This window comes from Microchirus variegatus, assembly GCF_963457635.1.
Source record: "Microchirus variegatus genome assembly, chromosome: 3".
NCBI classification, from domain to species: Eukaryota; Metazoa; Chordata; class Actinopteri; order Pleuronectiformes; family Soleidae; genus Microchirus; species Microchirus variegatus.
Window position 1 is genome coordinate 36120154 of NC_139804.1, and position 7119 is coordinate 36127272.

Consider the following 7119-nt stretch of genomic DNA (forward strand, 5'->3'; position numbering starts at 1 on the left):
CAGTGTCCCTTAAAAGCTAGTAAGTGTTGGATTCCCTCTTCTGGATTGGACACCGTGGATTCTGGGGGATCTGGTAAAAACAATGCTCTGTTGTGACATCATCTTCACTTTTTACGACAACAGCCAGTGAGGAGCCATAATGTGACATAATATTATTATAATATTATTGCCCTGGTACGGCGAAGGATTCCAACAGCAGGGTAACGGTTTCCTGCCAAAATGGCGTTTTTGTTGTTGGTTTTTTTAGACTCTGTGAAACCAATACAGCAGATGATGTGGAAACTAACTGTGGTTTTCAGTATGAAGCCAATTAATGTTGGTGTTCACCTGATTTTTATTTGTAATGTATGTAACATTTTTAAGCCGCCACGACCTTGAAAAAGCCATCCGTGCGCTAATCAGTTCCAGGTTAGACTACTGCAACGCACTGTATGTTGGCATCTCCCAGACTTCTCTCAGTCGCCTTCAACTCGTGCAAAACGCTGCTGCCCGTCTTTTAACCAACACAAATAGAAGAGAGCACATCACCCCTGTTCTTCACTCTCTTCATTGGCTTCCAGTCTCTTTTAGAATCGATTTTAAACATTTCATGTTTGCTTTTAAAGCCCTTTATCTTATTTATCTGAGCTTTTAACTGTTCGTGATCCGGGTAGAGCTCTGAGGTCAAAAAAACAACTGTTGCTGGAAGTGCCCAGGTCAAAGGTCAAAGTATAAACACTGTTGCTGCTCCCAGGCTCTGGAATAAGCTCCCTGTGGAGATGCGTCTTATCTCTGACCTGGGCCTCTTCAAATCAAGGCTAAACACCTATTTATTCAGGATGGCTTTTAATACTGAGTAGTATGGTGACATACTTTTTTTTAATCTTTTATTTTATTCTATCTTATTTTATTTTGCGCTATTTTATTGTTTTACTGTTTATAATGATTCTTATTTGTTTCCTCTTTATTTGTTTAATTGTTGTAAAGCACTTTGGATCACCGAAAGGATTGTTGTAAAGGGCCGTATAAATAAAGTTTATTTACATTTACATTAACATGTACACGTCACGCTCCGTAAACAATGTAAACATGCACGAGGCTAACTCCCTGGGATCTTGTTTAAAAAGTGCAGTGATGTGTGAACAAACAAACAGCACGAGAGTAAACTATCCTTCTTTCTATCTATATATATATATATATATACATATATATGTATATCTGTGGAAACAACATCCTGAGGATGTCACAGTTATCAAAGTTTAATGGAAAAAAAAAAAAACCTCCCTAAACTTTGAAGTTGTTTACTAATGTTTGTATTCATGAGATTATTTCACTTGATGATGAAACACAGATGAACGTGTCGGTCTAAACCAGGTCAATCTTCGGAAGCAGGAACGCGTCTCTCTTCCGTTTTTTTTTCCCTCCAGGCTTCGTTGTTTTGTTTGTTTTTTCTGTGCATAAATAAAAACAAGCAAACAAAGTGGAAAGGTTGCTTCGATTCCAACAGACCCATCTGTCGTATACGACCAGAAACATTCGGTGTTTAAACGCATATAACAACACAAGAAGGAGACACGTTCATTTAACTGAAACCATTTTTTTAATGAAACCATTTTGAGTGTTTGTCAGAATAATAACAACGGAAACCCCTGAAGTGTCTGGATAAAAAAAAAAAAGCACCGTAGACTGAAAACTGTGTCAAAAATAAAGAACTAAAGAAAACGATCAAATGTGAATGAAACAGAGAAGAAAGAAGGGATGACAAGGAGGAGGAGGAAGGGATTAAAGGAAGGAGGTGGGACAAAACCAGAGGAAATGGATAAAGAAAGAAAGAAAGACCAACAATCATCCTTGTGTTGAAAATGAGAAATAAATACTAAAAGCTTGTGTTTCTCACGTGGACAGGAAATGAACATTTTACATTTTTACTTCAGAATAAAAGGTGGATGAGTAAAAGTGTCCTGAGAGTCTGTCAGTGATGAGAAGAGGATCAGGTTTGGTCTCTGAATGAGACACTGACAGATAAACAGTGAAGGTGGTCGATGGAGACACGAGCTGGCGTCTGGTGGGTCTCGTCTCTGTGACCTTTGACCTTACAGAAAAACAGAAGAGAAGAGAAAAGCATTTAAAGGTCCAGTGTGTGTGTGTGTGTGTGTGTGTGTGAGAGAGAATGAGTGACATCTAATGGTGAGACTGCAGATTACTCCTCTCTTACCTAAGCATGCCAGGAAACTACGCTTTGAAATCCTTAGCATAGAAGAAAGAAAGGACGTTGTTGTTGTTCTTCTTCTCTGTGGCTGTTTTGTCCGTTTGAGCTGCTGCAGAAACACAACAGCGACACACGGTGTCTGCCCTAAAGCGAGAGTCGTTCTAAGTCCAAGAAACCGTTTTTATTTCACAGTGATCACAGACTGCTGTGGAGCATGTTCAGTTTCTGACAATAAACCTCTGAGATAAACAGCAGCTTCAGGTCCAGTGCGTTTTCTCTTGTGTTTTCATTTCATTTGTGTGTATTTGTCACAATTCTAATCATCCACAATTCTGAATCAATGCATTAACATTTTTTTATTTTCTATTTTGAAAAACCACACAAAACACCAGTTTGTGTTATTTGTGTACAGTTAAGCCTAAGCTTTTATTTATGCAAGTTATTTTTTACAGTAAGTAAGTTTTTATTTGTTTTGAACGAATAAATGTTAACTTTTGTCTTAAGTTTGCCTTTGTGTGATCACATTATCACATTATCTTATACAAACTGCATTGTTTTGATGCCATTATTTGCCTTAACACACTATGCATTGTATATCAATTTTTGAATTGAGAATCGTTTGAATCAAGAATCGTATGAATTGAATCTGTTGAATCGAGAATCGTGACCCTAAGAATCGGAATCGAATCCAATCGTGAGCCACCCAAACATTCACAAAATGAAAATTTTAGCGTAGTAACATTCTTACATGTGGTGCCTTTAAGTGACAAAAAGTCTGGAACTGTTGAGTCAAAGCAGACTTCTCTGATGTTTATTGTTGTTATTGTGCCACTGAAGAGCTGCGACATGAAATACGGACGTTTCAGTTTGCATCACGGCCAACATTATTAGTGTTCTCCGTCTCCTGCTCCACACTGCGACACTGTACAGTGTCTGAGTGCACGTCAGGACCCGAGCGGTGAAAACACTGCATTCTTTGTACGACCCAGATATTTTGTTTAGTGCAGGTCAACAGAAATATTATAAATACACAGAGAAAAAGCCTCTCTGTCGGGTCGGCGTGATTAGCGCGACGACGTCACGGCCGACCTGTGACCGATGGCTCGCTGACAAGGAGGCCGTTTTCACCGCTGAGCCCGCGTTTGTTTTGATTTCACGGAGGTAAACCAACGCTCAGACAGCTGTGGCTGTAATTTGTCTGGCAGCCGGCCTGAAACACAGCGCTCTCCTGGGATAGACGCGAGAGAAAAGAGGCTGTGAGAGCAGGCAGTGGACCAATGAGGACGCAGCGTGACACTGTGATGAGGAGAGGGTACTGTAGTACACACTGTGTGTGTGTGTGTGTGTGTGTGTGTGTGTGTTTACTTTGGTCATTACACAGACTTGTATTAATTTCCTGGAGACTAAACATGAACTCACCAACAACCACTGACCCAATAATCATGTTTTCCTTTCCCCCTAAAACGAGACTATTTTTCTCTTCATGTTGACAAAATGTTCCAAATTAACATACACACACACACACCGTACACACACACACATTCTTGTACTTGTTGCATACTGAGGACTGGGTTGCTGGCAAAGTAGGGACCATCATTTCCACTTTATAAATCAACATAATTACAATTATCTACAAAGAACTACTGGTTGCAGTACCATAAAATGTCTGCAGGTGGAGCCCCAGAGCAAAAAGGGCTGGACATTTTTTTTCGATTTTTAATTTTTGGTCCAAAATTTTGAACAAAAATGTTTAGTTCAAAATTTGACAAAAACGTCATACTATACTATGTTGTCCAAAAATTTTTTTTTTTAATACCATTTGAAAAAAATATTTGACCCAAAATTTGAAAAAAATATTTGACCCAAAATTTGAAAAAAATATTTGACCCAAAATTAGAAAAAAATATTTGACCCAAAATTTGAAAAAAAAAAATTGACCCAAAATTGTTGGCCAAAAATTTGACAAAAACGTCCTGTCGTCCAAAATTAGATTTTTTATTTTTTTTTTGACAAATTGAGTATAGCATGTTATAGCAACCTAAGGAAGTGATTTCAATGAAAACAAAGTGAGGACCGGACAAAATGTCCTCACTCTGTAAAAATGACCTCACTTTGTTGGTTAAAATCCCTCACTGGTCCTCAGGTCCTCCTTAGGTTTCGTTTTCAGACGTAACTGGCAACCCGTGGTTGATCCGCAGCTGAGATTCTACTGACTGCAATGATTGGTAGACAGTGGTAGGTGGCGCAACATGCCAAAACATGATTTCAAATCATAAACATGATTTCAAATCATAAACATGATTTGCAGTCTGCAAAATATTTTTTTTAATGCAAATATTTTGTCTGTACTGTTGTTGTTGGTGAGTTCAGTTTGTTATATGAACATTATTCCTGAGTCTCTGTGACATATTAGGAGGGTTTTATGGCCAGTCGCTTTAGATTTATTACATAATGCACCTATTATGTCAACTTATTGCCAAGACCCAATGCTAAACCTAAGCTAAATCTAACTCTTAAACTCTGAGCTTAAGCAGGAAACCTGAATTGTAAATGTTGACGTCAAATGTCTTTCTTTTACTTTTAATCACAAAACTTGACCACAAACTAACTCTGGCTGATTTGCTGATTCAAACATAACACGTCATTTATTTTATATTCAGTGTGAGACCACTGAAGCTCTGAGCACCAGCTGGAGGCAGAGCAGGGACTCGTGGGTTCTGCTGTTCATCCACCTGTAAGGGACCGGTGTACCAGTCTGTGGTTGTTGGCCAGCTTTATGTGGTGAAATGGCTCAGAACAGATGATACAGATGCAAACAGAGCGAGTAAGATCGTGTGCATGAGAGCAACACAATGAAAACATGCCAACTTTTATTATTTTTGTCTTGGCTTAGGTTTAAATTAGATTAGGGTTGTGAGCAGGTGTGAAGGCAGCACTGCCTGAGTTAGTGTAACATCATTCAATTTGGATTCAATTTATGTAGCTGGGACAAAATCAACTTTCTCTATGATGCACTAATGCATTAATGTTCCTTATTTTGTCAGAGAACAACTTTGAATCTATTTTAAAGCTGTAGAGCGTAACTTATAAACGTGAAAAACGAGCATCTCACACAGCGACATTCACAGGAACAAACTTAGGGGGTGTTTGGTTTCATGTCGAGACAGAGGCAACAGCAAGGTTGCACTAGCACAACGAGACAGATGACTGAAAACACAAGGAAGTGACGACTAAAAGTGTCAGAAGTTAGTTCTGCTGCTGAAAATACATGGTTGTTCAGCATTTTGACGAGATAAATGCTTCTCGTCTCCACCCGCCCCTGTGGTGCTGCTGTATACACACACAAACGCTCACTCTGTCAGGTCTGATAGTATTGCTTGACAGAGCCTGTTTTCAGATGAAGGACACAGCATGTAAAGAACAATATATCGTTTCATGAAAACAAAGCAAAGAAAAATAAGATAATCAAAAAAAAAAAATACACAAAACAAAAGTTGCGCACTAGAGCTTTAATTTACAATACTGTTCAAAAGTTTGGGCTCTCTTAGAAATGTCGTTATTTTTAAGGAAAAGCACTTTTTTTCCAATGAATATAACATTAAAATGAATCAGAAATACACTCTATAAATTGTTAATGTGGTATTTTGTAACTCTTTTGATGAATAAAAGTGTGACTTTTAACGGAAAGCACAATAAATTGTACAGTGAACCCAAACTTTTGAACGGTAATGTATGTGTTCAGGCCTCTTAATGAGACAGTTGATTTTAAATAAGGGATAAATAAAGGTGGAGTTTTCCCTCACTCGATGTGAGGATTCTAAGGATAGAGGGTGTCACTTGCTGTACGACTGTAAAGCCCTTTAAAGGTGAAGTAAGTAGTTTATAGTGCCATCTAGAGGAGAGGCTGCAATTTACAACAAAGAACTGCTCCTCTGCTCACCCCCTCCCTTCCCTGAGCGCTACGGTGTCCTCAGCAGGTCAAATGCCGTCCTTCTCCGTGTCAGCAGATGAGGTTCGTGAGGCGAGGGAGAGAGGGCGAGGGAGAGAGGGCGAGGGAGAGAGGGCGAGGGGGAGAGGGCGAGGGGGAGAGGGCGAGGGGGCAAGGGAGAGGGCGAGAGGGAGAGGGAGAGAGGGCGAGAGGAAAGGGAGAGGGAGAGAGGGCGAGGGAGAGAGGGCGAGGGGGCAAGGGACAGGGCGAGGGGGCAAGGGAGAGGGAGAGGGAGAGAGGGGGCGAGGGGGCAAGGGAGAGGGAGAGAGGGCGAGGGCGAGGGAGAGGGGGAGAGGGCGAGGGAGAGGGAGAGGGAGAGGGAGAGGGAGAGGGAGAGGGAGAGGGAGAGGGAGAGAGGGGGCGAGGGGGCAAGGGAGAGGGAGAGAGGGCGAGGGAGAGGGGGAGAGGGCGAGGGAGAGGGAGAGGGAGAGGGCGAGGGAGAGGGAGAGGGAGAGGGAGAGGGAGAGGGAGAGGGAGAGGGAGAGGGGGAGAGTGCGAGGGAGAGGGAGGGAGATAGGGAGAGGGAGAGAGGGCGAGGGCGAGGGAGAGAGGGAGAGGGAGAGGGAGAGAGGGCGAGGGGGCAACGGACAGGGCGAGGGGGCAAGGGACAGGGCGAGGGGGCAAGGGACAGGGCGAGGGGGCAAGGGACAGGGCGAGGGAGAGAGGGGGCGAGGGGGCAAGGGAGAGGGAGAGAGGGCGAAGGAGAGGGAGAGGGCGAGGGCGAGGGAGAGGGAGAGGGAGAGGGAGAGGGAGAGGGAGAGGGAGAGGGAGAGGGGGAGAGTGCGAGGGAGAGGGAGGGAGATAGGGCGAGGGAGAGAGGGAGAGGGAGAGAGGGCGAGGGCGAGGGAGAGAGGGAGAGGGAGAGGGAGAGGGAGAGAGGGCGAGTGAGAGGGAGAGAGGGCGAGGGGGAGAGGGCGAGGGAGAGAGCGAGGGAGAGGGTGAG